We start from the raw sequence: 16,730 nt of genomic DNA, 5'->3' as shown, positions 1-16,730 counted from the left end.
CTCTGAGGTCATTAAAGACACCATGGCACTTATCGTAAGAGTAGGGGTGTTAACCCCGGTGTCCTGACTAAATCCCTCCTCTCCCCTGTAACTATTCCCCAGGTCGTTGCTGCAAATGAGAACGTGTTCTCAGTCAACTTACCTGGTAAAATAACGGTAAAATAAAAAAATAAAAAAATAAACTCTCGCCTGTACCCGACCTGCTTTTTTGCCTACCCCTTTTGTCATAATAAATATCGTAGCTCAACCATCTGCCTCCTGTGTCTGCATTTGGGTCTCGCCGTGTACCCTTATAGATAGAAGGTAAATACCAAAACAATTTACAGATTTAAGAATTTTACTGCACACACAGATATATTAACAGTACTGCACTTTTCATGTAGCCTAATTTTGACCAATCAACTGATCAAGCAACATTATGGATTAAACGTTCAATCCTGTTGCTGCAGGATTATTTTGCTGCAACAATACTAGTCAAATTAAGATCCTATATCTGTACGTTCACTGTGACATTACCATAACATCACTATGAACATCTATAGGAATACTGTATCTACCAATGAAGACTAACAGTGCTAGATTAAGATGCCATAGCTGTACTGTGAAAAGACTTCACCCATAACACCAATATGAACATCTACAGGAATATCTATCAATGAAGACCAACAGTGCTAGACATGAAACCATCTCATAGATAAAAACGCAGTGTCCATTTCAAGACATTCTCATACGTCACCCCTCCTTGAGTCAATGCTTTCAGTGCCCTAAAATGTACACGTATAACCAAACAATGAGCTGTGTTTGAGACTTTGTGTTGGGTTTGAGTATTCTGTTTTCAGTCATAAAGTGAGTCTCACCTTCTCCTGAACCACTGCTTCTATGATAGCTGTAATTCTAGTATACAGCAGCACAGTGGATGTGACGGAGAGAATTAGAGTCATATGCTGGGTACCAAATGGCACCCTACACCAATAGTGCACTACTTTTGACCAGAGAACGCTATGAGCCCTATGATCAAAAGTAATGCAATAATATAGAACATGACAACCTGCCCATACCAAAGAAACCACTGGCTGGATGTAGAGTTTGTGTGTGTGTGTGTGTGTGTGTGCGTGCGTGCGTGCGTGCGTGCGTGCGTGCGTGCGTGCGTGCGTGAGTGAGATTACTTTGGTAAAAGATTTTACGTCAGTTTCTGTAAATTGTCTTATTTTCTGTCAGACAATATTTCAATTCAACAAGGCAACTGTAAACATGTCGTCCCCCACGAATGATGCGGCGCCCCCTTTGAACCAATCAGTGTAATTTTGTAAATGGCAAGACGCCTCATTTACCCAAGTTTCATCAAAATCGGGCCAGTGGTGTCTGAGATATCATGTGGGTTAGCTAAATTGCATCACTCTGAGTCAAGAAATATACACTCAGTTTATTTCCATACCCATCTAGTACTAGGTCGGTCCCCCTTTGCCTCCAGAAAAGCATGAATTCTTCAGGCATTGAAACGTTGCTCAGTTTGTATCAAGGGACCTAACGTGTGCCAGGAAAACATTCCCCACACCATTACACCACCGCCACCAGCTTGTACCGTTGACACCAGACAGAATGGGGCTTACGCCAAATCCTGACTCTGCCATCAGCATGACGGAACAGGATCTGCGATTTGTCGGACCAGGTTACTCCTCAATTGCCCACTGAAGCCGCTTCTTCTTGTGTTTAGCTGATAGAAGTGGAACCCAGTGTGGTCGTTTGCTGCAACCGCCCGTCCGTTACAAGGACTGATGAGGTGTACGTTCCGAGATGCGTTCTGCACACCATTATTGCACTGCACCATTATTTGCCTGTTAACTTGCACGATTCCTGCCATTCTCCTTCGACTTCTCATCAACGAGCTGTTTTCGCTCACAGGACTGCCCCTGACTTCATGTTTTTTGTTTGTCGCACCAATCTCTGTAAACCCTAGAGACTGTCATGCATGAAAAGCCCAGGAGGCCGGCCGTTTCTGAGATACTGGGACCGACGGGGCTGGCACCGACAATCATAAGACGCTCAAAGTCATCATTTTGCCCATTCTAACATTCAATCGAACAGTAACTGAATGCCTGTCTGCCTGCTTCATATAGCCAGACACGTGACTCGCTGTCTGTAGGAGCGAACCATTTTCGTGAACGGGATGGTGTACCTAATAAACATGTGCCCGTTATGGCGCCACCATGTGGTCGATATTAATGTTCTTGCATATGTTGAATCTTGACAGTGCAACATTTGTGGCAAATTGTATTTGACTGATTTCTATGCATTTATGTGCCAGTCCACGCCCATGTGAACTATTATTGATCAATAGCGGCCATGTTGTTTAGGTCCTAGTCTAGAAAGTATTGCGTCGGGAGACCTTTGTCCATAGATGCAACATATCAAGTTTTGAGCAGATCGGTCATTCGATGCCATTTTTCCACAAATTTCTAAATGGCGGAAAATCTATCATGGCAGGCCTTATGGGTTACTGAGAAAAATATGTTCCTTGTGAGGAGAGGGAACTATGTAGCGAATTTCATGACTGGTCAAACGGGGGTTAAACGGGGTTAGGGCCATGAGGGGTTAGGGCCATTAAACGGGGTTAGTGCCATGAGGGGTTAGGGCCATGGTCAAACGGGGTTAGGGCCATGACTTTTCAAAGTTAGCATTTTCAATTACGTGTTATAGCGTCACCATCTGGTGGAATTTTGTAGATGCCGGATCTCTATGGCAAGACACATAATTCACCTAAGTTTTGTCAAAATCGTGCCTGTGGTGTCTGAGATATCGCTTGTGATGAACGAATGTCCTAAAAATGGAAAAAGATCCACAGTCCCCTCCCTGGGGACAGTAAAAGCACAGTTATATGATCTTAAGATAGCGACAGAGAAAAATCAAATATGGTACACACACACACCTTCAAAATCTCCTCCTTTGCAATAAAACAGAACCTAAAAGGTGGAATTTCTATGGCAAATGCTTGACATTGAAGCAAAAGACTTACAGAGTAAGTAAAGGGAATAGGGAAAGAGGGATACCTAGTCAGTTGTACAACTGAATGCCTTCAACTGAAATGTGTCTTCCGCATTTAACCCAACCCCTCTGAATCAGAGAGGTGCAGGGGGCTGCCTTAATTGACATCCACATCTTCGCCGCCCAGGGAACAGTGGGTTAACTGCCTTGCTCAGGGGCAGAACAACATATTTTTACCTTGTCAGCTCTGTCACGCCCTGACCTTAGAGATGTGATTATGTCTCTATTTTGGTTTGGTCAGGGTGTGAGTTGGGTGGGTATTCTATGTTCTATTATTTGTATTTCTATGTTTTGGCCGGGTAGGGTTCTCAATCAGGGACAGCTGTCTATCATCGTCTCTGATTGAGAACCATACTTAGGTAGCCCTTTTTCCCACCTGTCTTTGTGGGAAGTACATAGCCTTTAGCTTCACGGTTTGTTTTGTAGTGTTTATTGTTTTGTTCGGCGTCTTTTCGTAATAAAAGAAAATGTACACTCACCACGCTGCGCCTTGGTCTACTTCCTTCAACAGCCGTGACAAGCTCGGGGATTCGATCCAGCAATCTTTCAGTTACTGGCCCAACAGGTAGAGCGACAATGAAGAGGAGATGAAATAGTCATACGTTATCTGTCTCTGTGTGTGTGTGTGTGTGTATGTGTGTGTGTGCGCACGCATGCGTGTGTATGTTTGTGTGTGTTTGAGTGTGTGTGTTTGTGTTCACGTGTGTGATGAAATATTAAAACGTTCATGTGTTTGTGCGAGGGGATGGAGCAGTCACTCATGGAGGGAGTCATGGCAGGGATAATACAACACCAGTCTGTGGCTTGACCTAAGCACTGCAGCACAGTAACAACATAGCATCTGTTTCCTGTCTCTCTCACAAAGAACATCACCCACCAACACCAGACACACACCGCTACAGAACACACACTCTGCTACAGAACACACATACTGTAGCTATAGATTACACAAACAGGCCTGTTTAGATGTATTTTACACTGGTAGTTTAGACCAGGGGTAGCAACCCTGTTCCTGTGCTGCAGGCACTGCAGGATTTTGTTCCAACTAGGCCCCACACCTGACCAACTGAGCTAATGGATCAGTTCAGTGATTGCCTTAATGCAACACACCTGGGATTCCAGGTCGGTTAAATCCAAAACAAGAAGTGCCCATGGCACTCCAGGACCATGGTTACCTACCCCTAGTCTAGACTGTTGCATAAAGATAGAGGTCAAGAGGAATAGAGGCTGTTTGTCTCGATATCTGGCTGTAATGTTTTCTTCATTTGATTGTTGATATGCCAGCACATGAGAGAGTAGAGAATATATGATGACCTTGTCTTTCAAAATACACATTTAATAAAATATTGTACTGTAGTAACAAATCAACCTGTTACACAGACTACAAAATATTCAAAAGATATACCACTGTCTGGTTTCTTGTTTGTTAGGAAATCTGTCTTTTTGAGCACCTTTTGTGTCTTCTATCCTCAGGTCTAACTCAATAATAGTCAGTGGAAAGAGAGAGAGAAAGAGACAGAGAGAGAGAGAGAGAGAGAAAGAGACAGAGAGAGAGAGAGAGAGAGAGAGAGATAGTGTGAGAGAGAGAGAGATAGTGTGAGAGAGAGAGAGATAGTGTGAGAGAGCCCAACAGACAATAGACATATAAACCTAGATTCCCCTCAGGTGGTAAGCTTCCATTATCCTCTCATCTTTATCTCTGAGTCTATTCCACCACCACCCTCCCCTCTGTCCTGTCTGCCCAGCCCGCCTTCCAAACGCTTCGTTTGGCAAGGTCGATAAACAGAACCTTTAACGCTGCTCAGAATGATTCTAACCTATTCTGAACAACACATTAAAACCAAAGCAAACACGTTATAAACTGCAAAAGCTCTTTTCACTCCTCCTCTGTCACAAAAGGAACATATAAGAGTGTGTGTGCGTGCGTGCGTGCGTACGTGCGTGTGTGTGCGTGCGTGTGTGTGTGCGTCCGTGTGAAGGAAAAGGTCAGATTCTCAATACATTCACTCTCTATAAACATCCCAGCTAAAAGCACCGATTGTTGTCTAGACATTGTCGCTGTACAAATAAAACAAAGAAGAGACCGAAGGAGAAAGAAAAACAGAAAGAATTATTCTAACCACGGAACGTCTTGATTACTGGCTTCCAGTGAGGCTAAATTGCTGTGTATTTTTCCTCTAATGTGAAAGCGTTCTCCCACTGGAAAGCAGGATAATTTAAGGGTGTTTTTGTCCTTCGTTTTTACTTTACATTATCTCTCTTTATCTTGTAATTACGCTAGTTGTCTATTATTGTCCTAGTTCTCAGCTTTGAATTGTACATTTCCCCTATATGTTCTCTCTGGTGATATCTGTATTGATGTGTGAAGCACAGGGAGGGATGTCATCTTGCCCACCAGGTCACAGATCTAACCACACACATCTCCTCTTGAAATATAACGGCTTTGGTGGTATGTACTGTATGTGTAACGACTGTCTTTCGGTGAGTTAGTAGACCAAGGCGCAGCGGGTGATGAATACATAATGACTTTATTTCAAGACGAAGAACAGACACGAAATACACTTGACTAATATTACAAAATAACAAAACGAACTAGACAGACCTAAACTACGAACTTACATGAAACGAAGAACACATGAACAGGAACTACCGAGACGAGACAGTACCGTGTGGTGCAACAAACACAGACACAGCGACAATCACCCACAAACAAACAGTGAGAACAACCTACCTTAATATGACTCTCAATTAGAGGAAAACGCAAAACACCTGCCTCTAATTAAGAGCCATACCAGGCTACCCAAAACCAACATAGAAACAGAAAACATAGACTGCCCACCCAAAACTCACGCCCTGACCATCACACACATACAAAACAACAGAAAACAGGTCAGGAACGTGACAGTATGGCCATTCTCACAGAGGAGCTGCAACTAACAGCTCAGTCTGGCTCAACATGAACCCAACATGGATGCCCTCATCCACTCTCGCCCCCTGCACCCATATCCCAGAAGGCTTTGCAGCGATCCCGGGGCTCAGAGCGCCAACGCCAGCTCTCTGTACCCTTGAGGAGGGAAACGCACAATTAATCAGGTATGAATGGAGCACAATAAAAATCGATGTGTTTCAGAAAGAAGCATGAAACATTTACAAGCCCACTCCTGTTCTGCAAAAACTCATCATTTTTATCGACTCTCTTCTTAACCACGACACTATCAACGGCCGGCTTCCGTGTTTCTTTATTGGTTTCAATTTATCTATAAAAGAGGGAAGGCCCTTATCTGCAGAATAAATCATGCATGGATAGTCAACAGAAGCAGCACACTCTGGCCTGCAGCCACATGGAAATGCAGCAACACAAAGCCAAGGACAGATGTGTCCAGACCAAACATAAACAGTCTTAGTTTCTTGAAGGGGAATCTATGGGAACATGATGATGCCCGTTAGGGGAATTACACTGATATTATACAAACATAAATCATCTCATTTTAGAGGAGGGTTAGTGTTGTAGATCAGTCCTGCTGCCTTGTGCTGAGATTATTATTCACATGGTGGGCAGCCATTCAGTGTTTTGATTGGGGTCACTTAGAAATGTCCTTGTTGTTGAAAGAAAAGCAACTTTTTTTGCCCATTAAAATAACATCAAATTTATCAGAAATACAGAAATACGGTGGGATTCGACATTGTTAATGTTGTAAATGACTATTGTAGCTGGAAACGGCAGATTTTTTATGGAATATCTACATAGGCGTACAGAGGCCCATTATCAGCAACCATCACTCCTGTGTTCCAATGGCACAATGTATTAGCTAATCCAAGTTTATCATTTTAAAAGGCTAATTGGTCATTAGAAAACCATTTTGCAATTATGTTAGCACAGCTGAAAACAGTTGTGCTGATTAAAGAAGCAATAAAACTGGCCTTCTTTAGACTAGTTGAGTATCTGGAGCATCAGCATTTGTGTGTTCGATTACAGGCTCAAAATGTCCAGAAACAAAGACCTTTCTTCTGAAACTTGTAAGTCTATTCTTGTTTTGAGAAATGAAGACTAGTTCATGCAAGAAATTGCCAAGAAACTGAAGATCTCGTACAACGCTGTGTACTACTGTCTTTAACAGAACAGCGCAAACTGGCTCTAACCAGAATAGAGGAGTGGGAGGCCGCGGTGCACAGATGAGCAAGAGGACAAGTACATTAGAGTGTCTAGTTTGAGAAACGTGTTCTGTGAAGGGAGTAGTATTGAACCCTGTGGATCCCCCATAGAGACTGCCAGAGGTCTGGACAACAGGCCCTCTGATTTGACACACTGAACTCTATCTGAGAAGTAGTTGGTGAACCAGGCTAGGCAGTCATTTGAGAAACCAAGGCTATTGAGTCTGCCGATAAGAATACGGTGATTGACAGAGTCGAAAGCCTTGGCCAGGTCGATGAAGACGGCTGCACAGTACTGTCTTTTATCGATGGCGGTTATGATATTGTTTAGGACCTTGAGTGTGGCTGAGGTGCACCCATGACCAGCTTGGAAACCAGATTGCATAGCGGAGAAGGTACGGTGGGATTCGAAATGGTCGGGATCTGTTTGTTAACTCTGCTTTCAAAGACTTTAGAAAGGCAGGGCAGGATGGGTATAGGTCTGTAACAGTTTGGGTCTAGAGTGTCTCCCCCTTTGAAGAGGGGGATGACCGCGGCAGCTTTCCAATCTTTAGGGATCTCAGACAATATGAAAGATAGGTTGAACAGGCTAGTAATAGGGGTTGCAAGAATTGCATCGGATAATTTTAGAAAGGAAGGGTCCAGATTGTCTAGCCCAGCTGATTTTAGGGGTCCAGATTTTGCAGCTCTTTCAGATCATCAGCTATCTGGATTTGGGTGAATTAGAAGCGGGGGAGGGCTTGAGCAAGTTGCTGCGGGGGGTGCAGAGCTGTTGGCCAGGGTAGGGGTAGCCAGGTGGAAAGTATGGCCAGCCGTAGGAAAATGCTTATTGAAATTCTCGATTATCGTGGATTTATCGGTGGTGACAGTGTTTCCTAGCCTCAGTGCAGTGGACAGCTGGGAGGAGGTGCTCTTATTCTCAATTGACTTTAGTGTCCCAAAACTTTTTGGAGTTAGTGCTACAGGATGCAAATTTCTGTTTGAAAAAGCTAGCCTTTGCTTTCCTGACTGACTGTCCATATTGGTTCCTGACTTCCATGAAAAGCTACATATTGCGGGGGCCATTCAATGCTAATGCAGTAGGCCACAGGATGTTTTGTGCTTGTCAAGGGCAGTCAAGTCAGGAGTGCACCAGGGGCAATATTTGTTCTTAGATCTACATTTCTTGAATGGGGCATGCTTTTTAAGATGGTAAGAAAAACACTTTTAAAGAACAACCAGGCATCCTCTACTGACGGGATGAGGTCAATATCCTTCCAGGATACTAGGGCCAGGTCAATTAGAAAGGCCTGCTCGCTGAAGTGTTTTAGGGAGCGTTTGACAGTGATGAGGGGTGGTCGTTTGACCGCGGACCCATTACGGACGCAGGCAATGAGGCAGTGATCGCTGAAATCCTGGTTCAAGACAGCAGAGGTGTATTTCAAGGGCAAGTTGGTCAGGGTGATATCTATGAGGGTGCCCATGTTTACAGATTTAGTGTTGTACCTGGTAGGTTCCTTGATAATGTGTGTGAGAATGCATCTAGCTTAGATTGTAGGACGGCCGGGGTGTTAAGCATATCCCAGTTTAGGTCACCTCACAGTACGAACTCTGAAGATAGATGTGGGGCAATCAATTCACATATGGTGTTCAGGGCACAGCTGGGAGCTGAGGGGGGTCTCTAACAAGCGGCAAGTGAGAGACTTATTTCTGGAAAGGTGGATTTTTAAAATTAGAAGCTCAAACTGTTTGGGCACAGACCTGGATGGTATGACATAACATAATCTCTGGAGTAGATTGCAACTCCGCCCCCTTTGGCAGTTCTATCTTGACAAAAATGTTGTAGTTAGGGATGGAAATTTTTGGTGACCTTCCTAACCCAGGATTCAGACAAGGCTAGGATATCAGAGTTGGCAGAGTGTGCAAAAGCAACGAATAAAACAAACTTAGGGAGAAGGCTTCTGATGTTAATGTACATGAAACCAAGGCTTTTATGGTTATAGAAGTCAACAAATGAGAGTGCCTGGGGAATGGGTGTAGTACTGGGGGCTACAGGGCCTGGGTTAACCTCTACATCACCAGAGTAACAGAGGAGGAGTAGGATAAGGGTACGGCTAAAGGCTATAAGTACTGGCTGTCTGGTGTGTTGGGAACAGAGAATAAAAGGAGCAGATTTCTGGGCGTGGTGGAATATATTCAGGTCATAGTGTACAGACAAGGGTATGGTAGGATGTGAGTACAGTGGAGGTAAACCTAGGCACTGAGTCACGATGAGAGAGGTTGTGTCTCTGAGGGCACCAGAGTTGCGTGGGGGGGTGGGACTAAAGAGCTATCTAAGGCATGTTGAGCGGGACTGAGGGCTCTACAGTCAAATAAAACGATAAGAACTAACAGAGACAGCCGTAGACAAGGCATATTAACATTAGAGAGAGGCATAGAGCAATCACAGGTATTGGTCGGGAGAGCTAAGACAACAATGGGTAAATGGCGATGAATAGGCAGAGAGGGTCAGTTAGGTACATACAGGATCTGAGCTCGAGGCTGGGGCCGACAGATAAACAAAAAGAGGTGCAGTGTTAATGAACAGTCCAGCAGGTATCACCTGTGTAGCCGAGTGATCATAGGGTCCAATGAGCAGCAATAGGTGAGTCAAGAAGCCGTTCGGTAGTCGCTACTACGCTAGGCGAGTGGGACACACGGCATTCAGAAGGTAGCAGGCCGGGGCTAGCAGATGGGTCATCGGCGACATCGCAACGGAAAAGCCTGTTGAAACCACATCGGACGTTTACGTCGGCAGACCAGTCGTGATGGATCTGCGAGGCTCCGTGTTGACAATAAAGGGACCAAGCCAATTGGCAAAAGAGGTATTGTAGCCCGAGAATTATATGAAAAACTATGTCGGCTGGCCGGGAGATGGGCCTAGCTCGAGGCTAGCTCAAGGCTAACTGGTGCTTGCTTTGGGACATAGCCACTCGGTTGCAGCTAGCTAGCTGCAATGATCCGGTGTAATGGTCCAGAGCTTGCGGCAGGAATCCGGTGATGTGGTAGAGAAGAGCAGTTCGATATGCTCTGGGTTGATATTGCGCTGTGCAGACTGGCAGATATTGTCCGAGCTAAAGCTGGCTGGTATTCGAGCTAAAGGTGAAGACCGCTAGCAGTGGCTAACAATAGCTAATAGCTAGTAGCTAGTTAGCTGGCTAGCTTCTGATGGAGGATCCAGTTATAAGGTATAAAAATAGCAGATCCGTAACACATTGGGTGAGGCGGGTTGCAGGAAAGTATATTTAGCTCGTAGATGGAAGGTGAGACTAAAATATATTCGATATATACGAAAAAAAGCAAAAAAACAGACTATAAAGGGGACAAGACAAATACACGTCCGACTGCTACACCATCTTGAAATTTAAAGAAATGATATAATAATAATAACAACAATTTTATAAAAATTAGCAGGCATTCAAATATTCAGCTGTTTGTAAATAAAAGAGCAGGCAAATGTGTATGTGTCCACCATTCTGTGCCTGTGTGCATTCTGGTGTATATAATCACAGGACTATTATGTTGGGTCATTCGCTGTCTTGCCCAAATGATTGTCCTCGCAAGCAAGGGCAATGGAATATGATGGAGGGGAAGAGCGATAGAAATTGACACCAGCATGAATATTATTACATGAAGAAAATTGTGTGTTGGCAAATAGAATCACATGACAAAACCACACTGATACAACCACACTGATAGAGTTGGTAACATTCACAAGTAGTCAGAAATGTAATGTAGACACAAAACACACTCCAGACTTAATGTTCTGTTCTCAATATTTCCAGAAAATGTATTGTATTTTCCTCACCGGAGGAGTGAACAACATTGCAGCTACACTCTTAGAATAAAAAGTGCTATCTAGAGGCTAAAGGGGTTCTTGGGCTGTCCCCATAGCTCTTTGAAGAACCCTTTTTGGTTCCGCCAAAAAACATTTTGGTTCCAGGTAGAACCCTTTCCAATCCTTCTCTTATGGGGACAACCGAAGTAGCATTTCGGAACCTTTTTTTCTAAGAGTGTATACTCAAACTACAGCTTTACCTAAATAAAACAAAAAAACGTAGCTACTGATTTCCAAGTAGTTGAAAGCAAAGTAGGAACAACCTCCAAAACATTGAGGGAACTGCTTCAGACTGAGCAACACTTTCTTCAAACTCACTATGTATTTCAAACAGCACAGAGAAAGGCTGCCATTTCTTGACATTCCATTAAATGAACTGGTGCAGCTTCCACATGGAGAGCTGGAGGAGGGGGGGGGGGGGGCATGCACAGGAAAGGCTGGCGTCAGACTGCCATCTAGTGAGGGCACAGGAATCTTCTGGGCATGCGGCTCCAGTCAAAATGACAAAGCCACCTGCATGGCCTGTCTGTCAGAGGTCAGGGAGGTCAGCGTAATCATTGGAGGAATACGATTAGAATATCTTAGCGGCAATTGAGTCGTTTTGCTAGCGGCCAATGTGAGGGAGATAAAAAGGGAAGAAGGGAGGAACTAAAGATTGATTGTCCTGGCATGAGCATTCATTAGATTCTGGAGAAAGGATGCTGAGAGGAGGAGAGGAAGAGGGACAATGGATAGAGAAAGGGGGTGAGAGAGCGAAAGAGAGGGTGTTGATTTCTCTTAGTATGATTTCTCTCTCTCTCTCTCTCTCTCTCTCTCTCTCTCTCTCTCTCTCTCTCTCTCTCTCTCTCTCTCTCTCTCTCTCTCTCTCTCTCTCTCTCTCTCTCTCTCTCTCTCTCTCTCTCTCTCTCTCTCTCTCTCTCTCTCTCTCTTACTCTTACTCTCTCTCTTACTCTCTCTCACCAAGTGTGTTGATCGTTACCCCTTTACACTGTCCCACGGTGTGCTGAGGCGCTAGAGAGAGCTGGCAGAGATGCAGTCTACAGTTAAGAGGTAGACAGACCAAAACATCCTAGAGCACACGTACCTTTTCTGACTGGCAAACAGACAGACTGTCAGCCTCATTCTAAGGCCAAACACTCACACATCATCTTAGCACTCCCTCCCAAACAAATCTGCTATTTTTCACATGGGTGCTCAGAAATGCAATGGATCTTAAGAAATATCAATTTGAATGTAATTTTCATCTGACATTAACCATCACAGGTAGACAGGAACAGGGAAATACTCCAAAATCATTTGGTGTCATTTGATACATAAATGTGGATGTGTGAGTTGGTCTGGTATGGCATTACAAAGTCTTATGTGCAGTCCTCCCTCCAAGCGGAGCGCTATAACTGGCTCCCAATAGCCCCTGAGGTAAATCTGCTCCATTTATTGTCTCCATTACCTGGGTGTTCATACATCCCCCGCCAGATGCTTTTCCATTTGGTAGCGGATCATCAAAGTGTGACTGACAGATGTCAGATATGATTAGATTCCCACCAAGCAACGCAGAGCCAAGGTGGAATCTCTCTCTTTCACTTCCTCCCTCTGTAATGCAGAACACCTCCATCCACAGCTCTCAAATGTCAGCCATGAAATGAAACAGACATTCCAAATGAGGGCACAGCTTGAGCTAATATCCCATTACATGTTTACTTCATCTCCCCGGATGTGTCTGGATTCACTGCTATAACCACTCCATGACTCTATCTTCTATCCGGCCAAAGAGAGAGAGAGAGACAGAGAGACTAAGAGACTAAGAGAGAGAGAGAGAGAAAGAGAGAGAGAGAGACTGAGAGACTGAGAGACTGAGAGACTGAGAGAGAGGGGCAGTTAGACTAGGAAAGACTGCCAGAATATTTCCGTCCCCCAAATCAGGGCGACAATCCAACTTTAGGAGTGGACGAGATACTTGTTTTTCTATTTGAACCACTGTCCCCCAGCCCAGTTCCCCTCCCCCTAGTCCAGTCTCTGAGACAATCACAGACTTGTGCCTCCTACTGTTTATGGGTGACATGGTGCCACAGTGGCCTCTGACTTCTGTGCCAGAAACAGCAGCTAATGATAATTAGTGAGTCCCTTTGTCCTTGAGGTTTGGACTGGTTCCCCTTCTCCCCTGTTGACCAGATCATAGGCGAGACTTCTCCAACTGTGCTATCCATCAAGGTAAAGCTAAAGCAAATATACTTTAGAATTGTATCATTCACACACAAGTTTATAAAAATATCTCACATACAATTAAGCTCCCTATTAATGGCATAATTATGAGGTGACAGTATTTTGGTTATTTTTGTTGGCAGGTTAATGCCCCTAATGTTCCAGCTTACAAACGTTATGTTCCACCTTACAAATGTCACATCCCCAGCCCAGTTTCCCTCCTAGCCCTGTTACTCTCTCAGTTGTCTTGTTGCTTTGTTGTTGTAGTTGTCTTCCCTGGGTTCAGCATGGTGATAACTGCTGGTGTGAACTGTGAAGTGTTCTTAACCGGCCCCTTTGTGTTCAGGGTCCTCGCGTTCGATTGGTAGTCAACCGGCACACAGAGAAGACAAACGCACAGTTCATATCCCTCTGACCACACATAGAGAATACTGCTGCTGGGCCAGAGCTTTTCCTTTCCCAATCCTCTTTCTCTCCTCTTCCCTTCTCTTCTCTCCCCTTCTCTTCCCTTCTCTTCTCTTCCCTTCTCTTCTCTCCCCTTCTCTTCCCTTGTTTTCTCTCCTCTTCTCTTCCCTTCTCTTCTCTTCCCTTCACTTCACTTCACTTCTCTCCTCTCCCCTTCCATTCTCTTCCCCTTCTCTTCCCTTCTCTTCTCTTCCCCTTCTCTTCTCTCCCCTTCTCTTCCCTTCTCTCCTCTCCCCTTCTCTTCCCTTCTCTCCCCTTTTCTTCCCTTCTCTTCTCTCCTCTCCCCTTCTCTCCTCTCCCTTTCTCTTCTCCCCCCTTCTCTTCCCTTCTCTTCTCTCCTCTCCTCTCCCCTCCTCTCCCCTTCCCTTCTCTTCCCTTCTCTTCTCTTCTCTCCTCTACCCTTCTCTCCTCTCCCCTTCTCTTCTCTCTTCTCCCCCTCCATTTCCCTTCTATTCCCATCTATTCTATTCTCTCCTCCCCTCCCATTTTCTTCCCTTCTCTTCTCTCCCCTTCTCTCCTCTCCTGTTCTCTTCTATTCCCTTCTCCTGTCTTATCCTCTGTTCTACTTCTCCTGTCCTCTCTTCCCTTCTCTTCTCTTCCGTTCCCTTCTCTTCTCTCCTTCTCTTCTCTTATCTTCTCCTCTGCTTTCCTTCTCCAGTCCTCTCTTCTCTGTTCTTATCTGTTAGCCTGTCTTTTTTCATTAGCCAGCAGATTTTTCACATCTCTGCGAGTTTAGTGTTCATTGGCCCCTCGCTGTCCCAGTTTGAGTTGGATATGGTAAAGTGTACTGTATATCAAAATAAGTGACACAACACAAAAATATGAGGATTTAAGCAATTGGACTTGTTATGCCTGACTAGTAAACGGACCCTGAAAGTACACCTGCTCAGAGTGATGTCAACCGAGTAACGGCTTCAGACAGCTCCGTTAGATTGTATTTCTTCGTCTTCATCTGATGTTTTTGGATGAAGGGGAGAGAAACATACTACAAAGTATCTCTATTTCCTTTCGCTCAGATGTTCTCTTAGAGACCCTCTAGAAAATGATAGACCACAGTCAATCATCACATGCTGTCAGAGAATTGCATTGTGCTCTAATCCCTGGTCTACACCCAACACTCTTCTTTAGTCCTTTAGGTTCTTTGTCATGTGGCTTCTGCATTAGCCAATGACGGTTTGAGTCAGTGTTTGGAACTTAGAATGGAGGGGTGGGGCCGTCTGACAGCATGGCGATGTTGTTCCATTTTCCTCTTTAGATCATCCAGCACGTAACACAATGTGACAGGCAAAGCCGACTCCGGAAATCAAAGCCTTCCTTTAGCTTCCACATTCTCCGAATGGAAACTATTTGAGTGGCTTAGAAAAACTTCAAAGCCGTGGAGAGAGGGGGGCTTTTTTAATTTCAGATAAGGCCCTGGAGCTGAATGTGAACTGCTGGAAATGTAAAAGTTCACATCTTAATCGACGTGACCAGGCTGAATTGAGAAGTGAAGAACTCATCTCCAGAGTCCCTGTTTTTTTTTTTCTTCTAGTCGAAAGATGATGCAAAACCCTCTGCGGGATGGAAAGAGAAAGAGAGAGAGAGAGATGAGGTGGCCAACCAAGTAAGGTGGAAACATGAGCTGCACTTCCTAACCTCCTGCCAAATGTATGGCCATATTAGAGACACATTTCCTTCAGATTACACAGATCCACAAAGAATTTGAAAACAAACTCAATTTTGATAAACTCACATATCTACTGGGTGAAACACCACAGTGTGCCATCAAAGCAGCAAGATTTGTGACCTGTTGCCACAAGAAAAGGGCAACCAGTGAAGAACAAATACCAGTGTAAATACAACCCATATTTACGTTGATTTATTTTCCCTTTTGTTCTTTAACTATTTGCACATAATATGACATTTGTAATGTCTTTATTACTTTGGAATTTTTGTGAGTGTAATGTTTACTGTTAATTTGTATTGTTTATTTCACTTTTCTTTATTACCTAGTTCACTTGCTTTGGTAATGTTAATGTATGTTTCCCCTGCCAATAAAGCCCTTAAATTGAATTGAGAGAAAGAGAGAGGGAGAGGGAGAGAAAGAGGGAGAGGGAGAGAAAGAGGGAGAGGAAGAGGGAGGGAGAGAAAGAGAGAGACAGAGGGAGGGAGAGGGAGAGAAAGAGGGAGAGGGAGAGGGAGAGAAAGAGGGAGAGGGAGAGAAAGAGAGAGACAGAGGGAGGGAGAGGGAGAGAAAGAGGGAGAGGGAGAGAAAGAGAGAGACAGAGGGAGGGAGAGGGAGAGAAAGAGGGAGAGGGAAAACCTATGTGGTCGTATCATCTGTTCTATTGATTTGTCCGTGATGGTGTTGTCGTTATCAAGCCCAGATATTCTCTCCTAAAGCCAGCTGCTAAGTCGACCTTCTAGAAGAAGCAATGAAGTCCCTGCCACTTCATTTGTTACACTATTTACTTTCATTTGGATTGTGTGTGTGGTGTGACGTGGTGTGTGTGTGTGTGTTTATATGTTTTGTCTGCAACGTTTATCTTAATTAAGAAATGAAAGCAGAGTTGCTGTCACACACTATTAGACGATCAATGCATGATCTTGTTTGTTGCTGTTGTATTCCCAGTATGTTGTTAATTCCCTGTTTGTTTTCCAGACGTACAGTAGTTCAGGAACAAAGGCCACCTCTAGTCTGACAGAGCATGATAAGACAGAAACACACATTGTGGAACTCTCTGAGGCGAGGATAACCACGCTCCTTATAGCCTCGCTACTCAGATGACAAGTTTGACGGGGCACTTAGCAGAGTCCCTAAATAGCAGCAACGTTGTGTGAGTTTCTGCACCGAGGAGAGAAGAGAGATGGGAGGCAGAGGGAGACTGAAAGAGAACACATTGTTCAGTGTCTCCCTGAGAGAGCAGAGGCTATAGGAACAGCGGCGTTGGGGTGATGGGGCATTAGGCAACAACAGCGTCCTTGGCTGCTGCTCTCACTGTATGCAGACTCCAGTGGTCTAGATAATACCTGCTAT

The sequence above is a fragment of the Salvelinus fontinalis genome, chromosome 6 (assembly GCF_029448725.1).
Source record: "Salvelinus fontinalis isolate EN_2023a chromosome 6, ASM2944872v1, whole genome shotgun sequence".
Lineage (NCBI taxonomy): Eukaryota > Metazoa > Chordata > Actinopteri > Salmoniformes > Salmonidae > Salvelinus > Salvelinus fontinalis.
Note: the sequence above shows the minus strand (reverse complement) of the source record.